Here is an 18334-nt window from a genome sequence, read left to right as displayed (position 1 = left end):
TAGACAGCAGAGGCGACGGAGACGGTAGGCTTTAGAGTGGATTTGCGACGGAGACCGGATAAGAAAGATGAGAGAAGAACGGTAAGCAAAATTTTCCGGTGGCGTGAAAGAACGGTAAGAACACAGTGGAGGCGCACAAATGAGCAAGCATTCTTGAGCGCCAACACTCTCGCCTGAATCTGAGAAGAGGGGAAAATTTTCCGGTGGCGTAGAAGAGCCCCAATGGAGAAGAAGAACAGAGAAGATGAAAATACCAACATGCCCTCATTATTTTACTATTAAAATTTTTCCGGTCACTTTTCGCCAGTAATTTGACCGACGTGACCAAAATTGATAGAAATTGCATAGTTAAGGTACTAAATTAACATTTTTAATAGTCAAGTGTTACAATTAACACAACTCCAATAGTCAGTGGACCAAAATTGAAATTTTCTCTAAAAATGATAAAACTATTATTCTTAGTATCATTTTTTGCGAAGTTGTTATTTTATACTTGCATCTTTTAATGGGTATAAATTAAAACTATGACTCCACCTTCTGCCTTAAATTTCCATCTGTTTTCTATGGTAATCAAAGACTGCTTTTTATATTTATTTTTGGTGCTTTCTTTCCTAAGTTCGAAAATGCCCCATCATATTCTGATCAGAAGAACTGGGGTGATGACTTTCCTAGAAAGTGGTTCTGGGTAACATCTTCTTTATAGTATGCAGGAGAAGCTAGACTTTTGTAGTGATTTGTGTATAGAATAATTGTGTATATTTTTTTGAATGAAGTATTGATAGAATTGAAGTAGTGTTGATAGAGTTTAATTGGAGTACAATGTTGATAGAATTGAAATATTGACAGTCATAATGATGTTATATTGGGTGGAATGTACCAAGAAAAATTGTATTTTTATCAAATTAATTATTTTTAAAATTAAAAATTAACAATAGGTGTCTGTTCATACTAAGGAACAAACGCCTGCCAACTTTCTGCGTCAGTTAACAACAGACGCAGGAAGTACACCTGCATCTGAAGTATATGCGTCTATAGTAGAACGCAAAATGTTTTTTACAACAGACGTAAATGACATTCACTACAAGAAAATTGGTCATTAGTGAGAGGTATCATTTTTCTTTGATTGAATGTTAATGTTATTTTCTTGATTAAAGGTTTTTTAACGAGACAACTAGTGCAACATAAATACACATATACCATGTACTTTTTTCTTCACTGAATTTTTATAGTGAGATTTTTAACGAGACATGAGTATGATATAGTAATGTACAATGGGAAGTGTTGTAAATAAATATATGTGGACATTACTATAGGTATTATATTATGATAATACCCCTTCATCCTTTATAGATTTATAGTAGACCTCTGTATATCTTGGCTCTGTTTGGAAACATTACCAAACAGAGTTTATAGCTTATTAGTAGCTTAAAATAAGCTCCTAGCTCCTAGCTTAGCTTAGCTTAGCGTTGCTTATATATATTGAAATGGGAGGATCATTATGGCTCTGTTTGGCAAACCTAGCTGAAAAGCTATTTCGGAGCTGAAAATTGAAGAGCTGTTAAGGTAGCTGTTATGATTGAAAGTGTTTGGTAAAATTAGCTTTTTGATGAGCTGATAAATGTAAAAAGACTAAAAAGGACATCTTCATAAAATTTAAATTAGTTTGTTTACCTATTAAAATTAAACATTTTGTCTTTAAAAAAATTAATATTTTGAAATAAAAGTATTAACATAATCATGATCTAGCATCTCATAGTGAAGTAGCAATATTGTTGCGAATCTCCTTCATCTCCATAGAGGTGTGACTTAAATTTTCGTTGATGGAGATATTACTACTTGAATCTTGAAGTTCATCAGGCGGTATGTAATCTGGATGCTGCTCAAGCACATTAAACATCATGTCATCTTGTGAATTCTTCCGAATATAATTATGTACTGCAAATGTGGCCATAATAACATCAATTTGGGTCTCCTCACTAAACTGCGGCATTTTAGCAAGTATCTTCCCTCTCTTATTCAATACTCCAATCGATCTCTCAATACAACTTCTAAGAGAAGAATGTGCACGATTGAATGCTTCTTGAGCATTAGTTGGCGGCTTTTGTTCAAATTGAGATTGGAGCCATATTGCTAATTTAATAATAATAATAATAATAATAATAATAATAATAATAATAATAATAAGTTAAAGTTTCAACATAATTTTTTAGCAGGAAACAAGACTAAGGAAGGGATTGACGTGAAAGTTGGGATAGGGGAAGAGAAAGGGTTTTAATTCATAAGGTTAAAATATGTCATTACTTTAAAATAATAAGGATAAAGATGGAAAAAAAGTTAGGAAGCTAGTAGCTTATTTTGAAACGCTACCTAAAGTAGCGTTCCAAAATAAGCTCTTATTTTAAGCTAGGAGCTTATTTTGGGAACATTACCAAACACAGCTTATAGCTTATTAGTAGCTTAAAATAAGCTCCTGGCTCCTAGCTCCTAGCTTAGCTTAGCTTAGCGTTGCTTATATATATATATATATATATATATATATATATATATATATATATATATATATATATATATATATATATATATATATATATATATATATTTTGAAATGGGAGGATCATTATGGCTTGGAAAACCTAGCTGAAAAGCTATAAGCTGAGAGCTGAAAGCTGAAAAGGAGCTGAAAGCTGAAAAGCTATAAGCTCAGAGCTGAAAATTGAAGAGCTGTTAAGCTAGCTGTTATGATTGAAAGTGTTTGGTAAAATTAGCTTTTTGATGAGCTGATAAATGTAAAAAGACTAAAAAGGAAATCTTCATAAAATTTAAATTAGTTTGTTTACCTATTAAAATTTAACATTTTGTCTTTTAAAAAAATTAACATTTTGAAATAAAAGTATTAACATAATCATGATCTAGCATCTCATAATGAAGTAGCAATATTGTTGCAAATATAATAATAATAATAATAATAATAATAATAATAATAATAATAATAATAATAATAATAATAATAATAATAATAATTGCGGTGAAAGTTGCGGATAAAGAAGAAGAGAAAAGAGTTTTAATTGGGAAGAGTAAATTATGTAATTTCTTTAAAATAATAAGGATAAAGATGAAAAAAAAAGTTAGGAAGCTAGGAGCTTATTTTAAACGCTACTCAAGGTAGCGTTCTAAAATAAGCTCTTATTTTAAGCTAGGGGCTTATTTTGGGAACATTACCAAACAGAGCTTATAGCTTATTAGTAGCTTAAAATAAATTATAAGCTCCTAAATAAGCTCTGCCAAACAGATCGAGTCTATATTAAAAAAGATTGGATGATTCTCTCTGTATCTTTTAATTTGTCTTCTTTCTCTACTTTATTTTATATTCTTATATTTATTGCTTTCTTGGGATGAGAACAATACAACGATTCATGCAAGGATACATTTTGATTTACAACAATTGCATATTATTATTCACATCTAACTGTTTGGAATTTATCCTATATGAGTATATGACATTATTAAATAACAACCTAACAAATTAATTATCTATTTCAAATGTAATATAATAAAATCACAATAATAATACATTATAAATTAATTTTAATTATGTGATTCTACTGTGTTATATGTAGATTAACCTTCAAAAAATAAATTTACTAAATATTGTGGATATTGAAATGTTGATACCAACTAAACTGATTAAATTATGTATAATTTGGTCAAGCTAAGGATTGTTAGATATATTAAATATAATATATTTAATATAATATATATTAAATATAATATATATATATATATATATATATATATATTTATTTATTTATTTATTTATTTATTTGAGAAGAGAGAGAGGGTGAGGAATGCTTAACACTTGGTTGATAATAAAAGCTTGAATACAAAGACTATTTATACTAGATAAGATAACTCAAATGCTAAAATTAAGGAATTAATGCTCCATGTAAAGCTAACATCATGGCCATGTACTGCACCTATAATTACTCCCATTATTTTTAACCAACTAACTCATCTTACTTGGTTTAATATAATAATAATAATATTATTATTATTATAACATTACCTCCTTTAAACCAAGTTGGATATATTGGTCATCCCAATATCTCCTTCTTCAATTTAAGAAATGTCTCCGTCTTCAAGTTGGATATACGGTCTTGTATTTCGTTCTGTAAACCCACTTTACTCCAATTGGCTTCTTCCCAAGAGGTACATCTGTTAACTCCCAGGTACCATTCTTCTCAATGGCACGTATCTCCTCATCCATCGCCTTAAGCCAATGAGTTTCTGTAGCAGCCTCCTCAAAAGATAAAGGATCACAATCTGCAAAAAGAGCAAATTGAATAATCTCTTCATCCGACAAGTCATTATCATGACCCAAAACATAATCTTGCAAGTGAGCTGGTAAGTGGCGCTCGCGCTGAGATCGCCGAACTGACGACTCTGGTTGTGAAGGAGACTGGACATTATCTGGAATCGGTTGCTCATCAACAATATTTTCAACAACAAGAATAACAACTGAACTTTCATCTTTAGCTAACCAATCCCAAGCGCCATATTCATCAAAAGTGACATCACGACTTATAACAACCTTTTTAGTTTCAGGATTGTATAGTTTATAAGCCTTTGAAGCGTCACTATAACCAATGAATATGCATTTCTCACCTTTATCATCCAACTTCTTTCTCAATGGATCTGGCACATGTGCATATGCCAAACATCCAAAAACCTTGAGATATTTGATAGAGGGTTTTCTCCCACTCCAAGCTTCTTCGGGTGTCTTATCACGGACACTTTTAGTTGGACACCTATTCAACACATAGACAGCACAAACAACAGCTTCTGCCCAAAAAGGCTTAGGCAGATTCTTAGATTTCAACATGCACCTCACCATATCCATGATAGACCTATTCTTCCTCTCAGCCACTCCGTTTTGTTGTGGAGTGTATCTAGCTGTCATTTGGTGCTGAATACCCTTTTCTTTCAGAAAATTATCACAAGCAATATATTCTGTACCTCTATCAGTTCTCAAGATTTTAATCTCATAACCACTTTGCTTTTCAACAAAAGCCTTAAATTGTTTGAAAACATCACATGCTTCAGACTTTTGCTTCAGAAAGTAAACCCATGTTTTCCTACTGAAATCATCAATGAAAGTAATAAAGTACTTACAACCTCCATGTGAGGGAACCTCCAACGAACATAGGTCTGAGTGAATAATCTCCAACTGTTTTGTAGCTCTCCTTGACTTGCCCACGGGAAAGGGATCTCTATGCTTCTTCCCAATCACACAAATCTCACAGATACAATCAGGGGCATTCACAACAGGTAAATCAGAAACAAGTTCCTTTCTCGCAAGATAGTTTAATCCAGAGAAATGAAAATGCCCAAACCGCATATGCCATAACCAATTATCATCACAAACTTCAGAATTAAAGCAATCAAGGAGAGTATGCTTAATTTTCAAAGGAAATAGTCGATTTTGGGACATATTTACCTTTGCAATCAAAACTCCTTTAGCATCTTCAATGGTACAACACCCCTGAGCAATATGTATCTTATATCCTTTTTCTGACAACTGACCCATACTCAACAAATTTTGGTGTAGTTCAGGAACATAGAACACATCGGATATAAAATTGTGAGTACCATCCTTCAACTGAATAGAGATTTTACCTTTTCCCAAAATTGGCACCTTTGACTTATTGCCAAACGTTACTTCAGACCGGACTGATTCATCTAGTTCGGAAAACAATTCTTTCTTCCCACACATATGGTTACTACACCTAGTATCCAAGAACCATATGTTCTTATCAGCAGAAAAACTATCACTGGCCAAAAGTAAGGTTTCAGAATTCTCACCAGACTTTTCAGCAGTATTTTCAGCAATGTTTGCTTGATTTCCACGATTGTTGTCCTCATTATACCAACAATCTGCAATCTTGTGCCCATACTTGCCACAATTGTAGCAATGAAATGGAAATTTACCTTGTTTGGTATTACCTCCACCTCTTCCTTGGTTGGAGTTACCACGTCCTCCTCCTTGGTTGAAGTTACCACGACCTCTTCCACCAGAACCTCCTCTTCCTCTTCCACGACCTCTACCAGATCCTCCACCTCTTTGATTAGTGCCAGTCACATTAAGGGTGACTCTTCAAAGCTTCTTCTGCTAGTGGTTCCGATTTTGACGCAATCTTGTCAATATGACTTTCTACCATACCTTTCAGCTCTGCAATTGATAAGAGCTCAGTTTTGTGTGACTCTGTGATCGAAGCCACCACATGGTCATACTTCATCGGCATAGTTCGAAGAACTTTTTCAACCACTGCACCATCTTCAATCGTATCTCCATATAGCCTCATCTTATTCACCATATCAATAAGACGAGTGAAATACGCATCTACTGTTTCTGTAGAGGTCATCTCACAATTATCGTACAACCTTCTCAACGACTGCAACTTAGACTTCTGTGCCCGATCGACTCCTTTGTGTGACACCTTTAAGATGTCCCAAGCTTGTTTTGCTGTTTGAGCACGAGCTAATTGCCCAAAAATGGAATAATGAACACCTTGGTGAATCTGACCCAAGGCCAATTTATCTCGCCGTATAGCGGCTGCATCAGCTCCTTTGGGTAGACCAGGATCAACAAAGCTCCAAAGATTTTGAGCTTGCAAATGTGTGGACATCATAATTTGCCAATAATTGTAATCGAGTTTCCCGTCCAATTTGGGACCCGACCATACAATATTGAAATTTGTTGCCATATTTCACTACGGGAAATATCTCGGGGTTGAAAGGTTGACTGGCTCTGATACCAAATGTTAGATATATTAAATATAATATAATATATCTATAATATATATATATATATATATATATATATATATATATATATATATATATATATATATATATATATATATATATATATATATATATATATATATATATGAGAAGAGAGAGAGGGTGAGGAATGCTTAACACTTGGTTGATAATAAAAGCTTGAATACAAAGACTATTTATACTAGATAAGATAACTCAAATGCTAAAATTAAGGAATTAATGCTCCATGTAAAGCTAACATCATGGCCATGTACTGCACCTATAATTACTCCCATTATTTTTAACCAACTAACTCATCTTACTTGGTTTAATATAATAATAATAATATTATTATTATTATAACAAGGATTAATAGGTTTGATAGTTATACAATTTAATGGTCCATATGGACGTTCTGTTGCTTCGTACATTTTTGTATGAAATCAAAGAAATTATATTAATAATGTGTTAAAAAACCTAGTAAAATAAAAAAGTAATATTTCTTATTAGTGAAAATATAATATTTTCATTGAAAAATAATACTTTTAAAGTAACATCTATATGCCAACAATCATGTAGTGTGATGATATCTTGGTTATCATTTTAAATGGATAGTCCTAGGTTTGAATTTCGGTGGTGGGGGCTCAGATTTTTTGGACTGAAAATATTTAAAAAAGTATAGAATAGAATAAGTACTACCTTGCAAAGAATTATGAGTATTTAAGAAAAAAAAAAAAAAGTAACGTCTATGGCTTTTACATTCATATAATTAAAAGATGCCTTTCGGTTTAGGCCATTTATGTATGCTAATGTTGTATACGTGATTATGCCCAAATTTCAGTAACTTATACTTGAGTTGCTTTTTTTCTTTTAATTTGTATAAAAGAAATTAGGGATAAGGATCAAATAGACCCTCCAATTATATATTAAAATGCAATTATACCTTTGAACTAAAATTCCATCCAATTAAACCTTTAAACATGTTAAAATTTTATAATTCACATATTTAATAGGTTACAAAAAGTAAACAACCGGTCAATGGCATCTCATTAAAAATTATAATAATAAAAAATAAAAAATAAAAAACTAAAATTCCGAAGACAAAGAAGCCGGATTTGAATGGAGCCGTGGCTTCTTCTCCATCCAAATCTGGACGGAGAAGTCTTGGCAGTTCGCTGCCATGGACAAAGAAGCCATGGCAAAGTTGGTTACCAAAAACACCAACATTCTGGCGCCATGGCCGCCAACTGCCAAGGCTTCTCTGTACAGATTTGGACAGAGAAGAAGCCACAGCTCCATTCAAATCTGGCTTCTCCGTCGTTAGATATTTTTTTTTTTTTTTTTTAATGAGATGCCATTGACCGGTTGGTTACCTTTTGCTAACCTATTAAATATGTGAATTGCACAATTTTAACATGTTTAAGGGTCTAATTAGAGGATTTTTTAGTTCATCAAGGGTGTAATTGTACACTTAATTGGAGGGTCTATTTGACCATTTTTCCAAAAAATTATTTTTATGTTGATCGTGTTAATTGTTTAAAATTGGAATAAGGGTCAAATAGGTCATTGAACTGCACACAATAATGCAATTAAGCCACTGAACTGAAAAAACCAACAATTAGGTCCCTAAACTAATCAATTTCAAACAATTTTTCTAATTTGACGGTTTCCAACAGGTCAACAGGTCATCCTCCCCAATTAATTATTTTTTAAAAAATAAATTTTAAAAATTAATTATTTTTAAATATATTAAAAAAAAATTGGACTATGGCCGGAGACGAAGAAACCGGCCGGAGACGGTCGTTTCCGGTCGGAGTCCTGTTTTTTTTTTTTTTTTTTTTTTTAATAATTAATTGTTAAAATTTATTTTTTTAAAAATAATTAATTTGGAAGACCTATTGATCTATTAGAAACCTTCAAATTGGAAAAATTATTTGAAATTGATTAGTTTAGGGATCTAATCGTTGTTTTTTTAGGTTCAGTGGCCTAATTGAATTATGCTGTGCAGTTGATAGCCTATTTGACCCTTATTCCCTTAAAATTTAATGTTAACAAACGAGCTTAATTAAACTAAATAAATAATTAATTAAATCTGTTTAATTTATAAATAGATTGTGGTTAAATCCGTAAAACTCGAATGTTGATGTAAATAAATAAATCTAGAAATTGCTAGAGAACTTTTTTTTATAATTATATCGTTTAATCATATCCTTTATAAACTTATAAATTGACTAATATATATTTGTATATTGTATATATTGGATTGTATTGAAGGATGAAGAATAAAGAATATTGATGATTCTTTCTCTCGATAATTCTTGTTTTTTTTTTCAAAACAATAATTCTTGTGTTCTCTTCTACTGTTTATATACTTTTTTATATTGATTGCATTCTCAGGATGAGAATGATATTCATGCGAGGAATACCTTAATTTAGAACACGTTGTTAGCACAAATGAACAATATACATTTTGGTTGATTGATTTTGAAACGTAGAATTCTATGTGTGTATTCTATACTGTTCATTTAGTGCTATCACATTTGGAGTATATTATATAGTGAGCAAATGTGTGTATTCTATACTGTTCATTTAGTGCTATCACATTTGGAGTATATTATATAGTGAGCAAAAAGATAATTAGTTGTTTGTTATAGTAACATAGTTAGTTTATCAATTAATTTTGATTTATTTGATCGATATTAGCTGTTTGACTTGATTAACAATCAATATGCTAAAATGCTTTTTGTAATAACTTATTGCTTCAAAATGCTAAAATTCAAAAAACTGTTCAAAGTAGTTTTTTCGATTGACTTTTTCAGAAAGTCATTTTCATGTAATCAGCCAACAACTAACTTACAAAACACTTTTCTATAATCAGTTAATGTTATTAACTAGTTAAAGCTACTAACCCAATCAACTAACAGTTATTTACCAAACACCATCAAAAACATTCTAATGTCTATTTATGATGTTTTGTTAATTTACAACAAATGTAATTTTGTAATATAAAATAAACAATATATTATTACCCTGCGTTTATTTAAATAATTATCAACAAATGTAATTTTGTAATATAAAATAAACAATATATTATTACCCTGCGTTTATTTAAATAATATAATTAACAAAGCAAGATTATTGGATTAATGATAGATCAAATTATAGCCTTGCCAACTACTCTAAAATAATAGAGTGGACAAAGATTTCAATTATATGTCCTTAATCTAAATTTTTTTTTTTTTTTTATTACAAGAGAAATGGGATACCCAAATTACTAATCACCTCCACTAAGGCTTGAACCTATTACCTCCCACTTAGAAGAGCAACCATATATTATTGGACTACAAGGTCCTTCCTTAATCTAACTTTAAATACATGCTAAATATTTAAACAAATTTATGGAATAGTGGGAGAACAATGATCTCATCTATGATCCATGAAAATTTTGAGAGGGTAACATGTCATATTAATTCGAAACTCCTCAAAATTCATTATGAAATTTTTTTTGTGCCGTTTTTAATAGACTAAAAATTTATGAAAGAATGCTCTTTTCATTTCAATTATTAATTAATAAAAAAAATTAGAGATTATTTCCGGTTACAAAAAGTAGTTTTAGGTTAAATTTCTTTTTAAATGGGTCAAAATGTCAACTACTTTATTTAAATAATTAACAAAGCAAGATTATTGGATTAGTGATAGATCTAATTATAGCCTTGCCAACTATTTCTAAAATAATAGAGTGGACAAAGATTTCAGTTATATGGAATATCCTTAATCTAAATTTGAATACATGCCAAATATTTCAACAAATTTATGGAATAGTGGGAGCAGTACAATGATCTCATCTGTGATGCAAGATAATTTTGAGAGGGTATAGTAAGATGTCATATCTGAAACTCCTCAAAACTCATTAAGAAATGTTTTTTTTTTTTGTGCCTTTTTTAATAGATTAAATATTATAATAGAGTCGGTAGTATATATATATATATATATATATATATATATATACTACAAATTTATGAAAGAAGGTTATTTTCATTTCAATTATTAATTAATAAAAAAAAAATTAGAAATCATTTCCGGTTACAAAAACTAGTTTAAGGTTAAATTTCTTTTTAAATGGGTCAAAATGTCAACTACTTCTCTCTTAGCTCCATTAATTCGTATTTAATTTGGTCTTGGACCTTCCTTGATGCCTAAGACGAATCTGCCCAATAACGACAGGGGCACATACCATCATATCATCGTCCAATGATGTTGACGGCATCTATTTGCGCAAATTATGCTGTGCACACGGTTGCAAAAATGACGTCGTTTTGACTAAAAACGCGCGTCCCACTTTAAAAAAAAAAAAAAAAATCAGGTTCGATTCCCGCCAAAAATATTTTTTTTGCATAATTTGAATTATATATCCACAAATTCATAACTATATATCCACAAATTTATAACTATATATCCACAGTGAATGAATAACACAAAATCCAGAATGAATGAACTAAATATCCACAAATTCATAACTATATATCCGCAATAATTCATAACTATATATCCACAATAATGTTGTTGAGGGGAATCGAAACTGGATTTTTTTTTAAATGAGACGCGCGTTTTTTAGTCAAAACGACGTCGTTTTGCAACCGTGTGCACCACGGTTGCACAACATAACTATTGATCTATTTGGGCAAATTATACCATGGATGAGGGTCTACTTGAATTGTAGACCTTGGTCTAAAAATAACTTTCAGATTTGTATCTATAGTTGATATATTATGTACTTGTAATTGATAGTTTTTGTATTTCTAGCTATCATATTATGTGTCAACAATTATCGATCAAGTCAGATTCTGTATCTATAGTTGACATATTTTGTACCTGCAGTTGATAATTTCTGTACCTGTAGCTATTAAAAAAAGGCTAAAATAAAATAAATTACACTTAAATGAGTGTGTGTTATGAACCGTCTTAAACGAACACTAACTGAGAATGTTTGTGAACATTATTAAATGAACACTAAACGAACATACACTAACGAACGTGTTCACAAACTCTTAACAAACGAGCATACAAATATTTAAACTTTTTTCGTTTATTAAACGAGCTCTAAAATTTGCTCATTCATGTCTGTTTACCTTAATAAGCAAACATTAATAAATATTTATCGAACATAAATACTAGTAGTTTACTGAAAGCCTAACACCCTAATGAAAGGTTAAAAGAGGGCAATGTTGAAGGAAAGTAATTGAGAAGATGGGTAAGGCTTGGAATTGGGAGGTCATAGTACTATGCGTGTAATTATCAAGATATCCCTAACAGCCAATTGACTAATGAAATTATTGTACTGAAAATGTTTGGCATGTATTTAAATGTAGATTAATTACTACCGCAACCAATGTACACTCTAAACGGGACCGAGCAAGAAAAATCATGTTGAGATGGTCAAAATTGTAGATAAAAATTACAATGTCAGTCGATAATAGTACCAACTATAACCATTACTATTGTATATATCATACACGATTATACAAAGTATTAATTTTTTATGCTCATTGCGCGATTGAGATAATACCCAATGTTTTTCTTAAATAAGTATTTTAAAGTATATCAAGGCAAGATTATATTAGAATTGTTCATGCATAGATAATTGAATGTTGAATTTGTATATTTAAATGGTAATTCTAAGTTTACAAATGCAAGATAATATAGTCAAGACTCAAGATTGATTATAATTGTCAATAAAATAATTGTATGGGTATGGTTGAAACCAAATACGGGGCATAAGGGAGGGCAAATAAAAATTAAAGCATAAAATATTAAGTATATACTAATATTGTTTGAGGAGATTTCGGTGGTTAGAGTTCTATTAAGACTTTAATATTAGAATTAGATTAATGTTGTAGTTATAATTCTATATTAGACTTTAATATTAGAATTAGACTAACGGTGAATTAAATGTACTTAATGGAAAAATTAACGGATCGGATATAATTAAGAATAAATTAAGAAATCTCAAGGAAAAATTAAAATCTGAACAATCTGAACTATTTATTTGATTTAATAATTTGACGGTCATTTTTTCTACCCAATGTTTATAATTAAATAAATATTTAAAAGTATATAAATGCAAGATTATATATGAGAAGTTCAACATAAGTAATTTAATGTCTAATTTGTTTATTTAAATATGTAATTCATAATATATGAATACAATGTAATATAGGAGATTCATTATAATTGTTACTAAACTTTTTTAAAATAGTAACCAAGTATTTTTGTTGCAAAGGGTTCTAATATAATTAATGAATGCGCATATATACAAGATCAATGAATGAATCAACGGTACCCGTCCTTTAGGTGTTTTGCTCAGTGTTCATTTAGTTCAACCATTATTGTTGAATAAATTATTATGGATAAAGAAATTCCTAATTTAAGGAATTTAGATGTAGTAAAAATTTAAAAATTTTAATTATAATGTAATCCAAAGATATTGGACGATTGATAAATATGATGTAACCCAAAGATCAAAATGCTAAAGAAAGTGTTTTGGCTATTCAACAGTTTGAAACAACAATTTGTTCCAAACCACTGAAAATACAAACATTGCAATTTACAATATTTTCACTTAACGTTTTTTAGAATGATTTTCACAAAACACATCTATATTTTTTTAAAAAAATTATTATTAAAACAATTATTATTATTATTATTATTATTATTATTATTTTTATTATTATTATTATTATTATTATTATTATTATTATTATTATTATTATTTTTATATGTATACCCTTAGGTCATTTTAAATGTTAATTTAAACAATTAATTTTTTTAAATATCATTTTACCAACTGTTGATATAATTCGCCGGTCAAATCCGCTAATATAATCCGCTAACGCTAACCGCTAAATGCTGATTGTCAAACAAGGACATTGCGAGGTAGTTTCTCACTTCAAATTATTGTGTGATTTGAATACTCTCTTTGTCAACAAATCCCTCAAGTAGTTAATATAATAGGTTTTAATAATTTAAATTTTTAAAATTTTTTAATGGTATTAATAAAATACTTGGTAAATAAATATATAGCATTATTTTGTATTATAACTTTGATATTTAATTAAAAAAATAGTGCACAAAAAAAATAATAGACAATGTAGTGAATATAATCAATTGATGAATTTGAATGTAAAGAATTTTTACATTGGAAAAAAATAAAGACAATATAACTAATGAAATTTTTCTCTTAATTAATTTATTGATAATGAATAATTTTTTTTAATAAAGACATTGTAGAGACAATGTAGCGAATATAATCAATTGATGAATTTGAATTTTGAATGTAAAGAATTTTTATATTGGAGAAAAATAAAGACAATATAACTAATGAAATTATTTCTCATATTTAATTTATTGATAATGAATAATTTGTTTTGAATAAAGGCATTGTAGACACATAATTCTAAATTAAAGAAATGCATATGTATTATTTTTTGTTGTAGCTACTAAATTATTATTTAATAATTTAATAAGAGTAAAATAGAGTACTAATTATGCCAACTTTGATTGGGATGTGGTTTGAACCTAAGACATTTCTTATTGAAATCAATGAGTAAGTTAACGGTGAACTAACAGAAATTAAAGGAAAAGATAATATTTAACGGAAAAGTTAACGGATAATCATATTCATTAAGGATAAATTAGGAAATTTCAAGGAAAAATTAAAATCTGATCAATCTGAGCCATTCATTTGATTAAAAAATTTGACGGTCATTTTTTCTACCCATTATAGGCCTAACTCTCTTGGGCTCTTATTAGTATAGTAGATAATATTAATAATTCCAAACAAGACTCTGGGCAATCATATATATATATATATATATATATATATATATATACAATATTAAGTTTTTTTCAATTTTCAAAATTAATCATTTATTAAACTAGTAAATTTACATCCTAAAACTATAAATAAAAAATTCTTTCAAAAAATGTATAAATAAAAAATAAATATACAAAAAAAATCACTAATTAATTAATCAAATAAAACTAGAACATTTACCTCAAATTTTTTTTTTTTGAATTGTTATATTGACAAATTAAAGAAAAAAAGATAATAAATGAAATTAGGTAATTTTTATTTCACATTATAGATTTACATTTGATTTTCCCTAGTTTATTAAAAATGACTGTCTATTTATAACTTAAACCTATTTAATTAAGTGATTATTTTTTTAATGCTACTGACTCTATTACAATGTAGTATCTATTCATAACTACAACCTCCCATATAGAAATCCAACCTTGGTGCCATTAGACCACAAGGTCTCGGCTAATTAAGTGATTATTTAGTTTCCGTAATATTTAATATTAGTAACTGCTAAAATTATGTATGTGCAAAATGATTGTAATTTTAATATAGTTGTGAACAAAGAAAATTGAATTATATATATATATATATATATATATATATATATATATATATATATATGATCGCGTTCAAGTGTGAACTGCCCGCCTAGTAGAGGAATGAGAACCATTCAGCGCCGTCTATGTGTCCAGATGAATGAATCAGATGTAATTTTAAAAAAACGACGCGGTGGCATCTTCATAAATAACTTGAACTTTGGTACATGTAAATGTGTTTTAAGTGCAAGTAGTTGGTGCACATTTGCAAGTAAAAAGTGCATATATGTAAAATCACTTACAAATGCACCTACTTTCACTTACAAGTGCATGTAATTTTGTCTTGTTAACATTCATGCACCTAGGTTCAACTACTTATAACTATAGGTGCATCAAGTTATAACGTCAGGTGCACTTAGTTTTGATGCTCAATATAAATTTTACTTGCACCCGTAATACATTTTACCTGTACTTTGTAATACATTTTACATGCACTGAGGTGCATTATATGAAACTATTACTTGCACTTGTAATACATTTTACTTGCACTTTGATGTTCAATTATTTACGAAATACCACCACAATTTTTTTTTTTATAAAATCAGTGTTTATCTTCCCTTAGATCTGGACATGTGGAGCACACTGATGGGTTCTCAGTTTTCTCCTAGACGACCGTTTGCATGAGAGTGCACCCCTATACATATATATATATATATATATATATATATATATATATATATATATATATATATATATATATATTCAAAATTCTGCTTACAAGTAGTATCAATGCGGTATGGGTTGAATGATTCGCTGATTCTTTAATTGGATGCCTTGAATACTCCATTGAAGGGCCTCCGTAATTCAAATAGCTTGATCTTCAAAGTAGAACTTATATGTTTGTTCTTCGTTGAAGGGCCTCTGAATAGGGCATTGGCAATTCAAGTAGCTTGATCTTCAATGAAGAGCTTACATGTTTGTTCTTCGTTGAAGGACCTTTGAATTCAAATGGCTTGATCTTTGTTCTTTGTTGAAGGGCTTCTGAATTCAAATGACTTGTTCTTCAATAGAGGTTTAATTTGAATCAACATGATTGACATAGTAATATAGTAATATTTTTAGGATTTTGCATGATTTTTCCCAGGATGTTTACATAGAAATGTGAGCTCATATTTATACATAGAAGAGTGTTAGCGGTTCAAACTCTTTTGATATTATCTAATTAAATAAATTAGATAATATCAATATTATCTAAAATATATTCAAAAAATTTAATATTTAAAAACATTTATCCTTATCAAAATTTCAGTGTCAATAATAGCAACTAGTAATTTTTTTGAACTCTAGCAACTAGTAATTTAGCTAAAGTGTTTTTCAATTATAGATTTGTAGGTATAAGTACATCCCAATTTAAGAAAAAATATATTTTACCATACCATGCCAATGGTGTTGGCATCTATCAGTTTGCCAACCTATCTATAAATGAACCTAAGTTGGAGTCATTTTTTTTTAAAATGAAACATAAACAATTAGAATGTTAAAGTTTAGAAAATTTTTAATTTTGGAAATTATGTCATTGTTTCAAATAGATTGTGGTATTTAACTATTTATTAGTAATAATTTACTGTATTACTTTTATTTATTAGTGTAATACTTTTAATTATTAATGCTCAAATTTTGTTCGTTTATTAAACGAGCTTGAAAATTTGTTCATTTATGTTTGTTTACATTAATAATCAAGCATAAAAGATAAACGAATGCTTGTTGAATATGAAAACGAGTAGTTTATCGAAAGTTCTGTTCGTTAACACCTTCAGAAGAAAGGGTAAAAGAAGGTAATGCTGAGGGAAAGTAATTAACAGCACGTTTGGTTCACGGAATGAATTTTGAGGTAATAGGAATGTAATTTCATTAGGAATGAAATAGGTAGGCAAGGAATAGAATATGAATTGTATTCTATTGTTTGGTTTGTGGAAGGAATAGACTTTAGGATTACATTACAGTGTTTGATTGATTTAGGGTCCGTTTGGAAAGCAGGAAAATGACTTCTGGAAAATGACTTCTGGAAAATGAGTCATTTTCCAAAAGTCATTTTCCTTTCTGGTGTTTGGCTGCAAAATGGAAAACTGTCTTTTGGTGTTTGGCTCATTTTCTGGAAATGATATAGAATTGTATAATTAAACATTTTAAATAATTAATTATTTTGTTTAAAATATATAACATTTACAATAATATTATAAATAATAATATTTATTAATAAAATCAAATAATATTATTTAATAAAAAAATTAAAAAAACAAAAAAAAAGAAAACAACAAAACAAAAAAAAAAGGCGGAAACCAGAGAGTTGTACTCTCTGGTTTCCGCCATTCTCTCTGGCTTCCGGCCTGAAAGGCGGAAACCAGAGAGCTCTCTGGTTTCCGCGGCCGGAAGCCAGAGAGAAGATCTCTGGTTTCTGGCGGAAACCAGGGAGAAGCTCTCTGGTTTCCGGCGGAAACCAGAGAGAGCTGGTTTCCGGCCGGAAACCAGAGAACTTTTCTCTGGTTTCCGGCCAGAAACCAGTGAAGGTATCTCTCTGGTTTCTGCCGGAAACCAGAGAACTTTTCTGGTTTCCGGCCAGAAACCAGTGAAGGTATGGTGTTGTTGAAGGAGGAAGTCTGGCTTTGGTGTGTGTGTTTAGAAGATGGAAAATGACTTCCCCCCAAAAAAAGGAGAAGTCATTTTCCGGAAAATAGGTGTGATTTTCCATTGACCATAAGTTGTTTTCCATTGACTTTCATTTTCCTTGCGTAGCCAAACACCAGAAACCCGGAAAATGATTTCCAGAAATCATTTTCCGGGTTTCCAAACACACCCTTAAGGAATAAAAATGAATTATGTTTTAAAAGACATAAATACCCTTATAAAAATATGTGATGGTGGCGATGGTGGTGGTGGTTGTGGTGGCAGTGGCGTTGGTGGCGGTGGTGGCGATGGTGGTGGTGGTGGTGGCGGCGGCGGCGATGATGGTAGTGGTGGTGGTGGCGGCGGCGGTGGTGATGGTGGTGGCGGCGGTGGTGGTGGTGGCGGTGGTGCTGCTGGGGTGGTGGTGCTGGTGGCGGTGGTGGTGGCGGCGATG

The sequence above is a fragment of the Ipomoea nil genome, unplaced genomic scaffold (assembly GCF_001879475.1).
Source record: "Ipomoea nil cultivar Tokyo-kokei standard unplaced genomic scaffold, Asagao_1.1 scaffold2283, whole genome shotgun sequence".
NCBI lineage: Eukaryota > Viridiplantae > Streptophyta > Magnoliopsida > Solanales > Convolvulaceae > Ipomoea > Ipomoea nil.
This window is presented reverse-complemented; position numbering follows the sequence as displayed.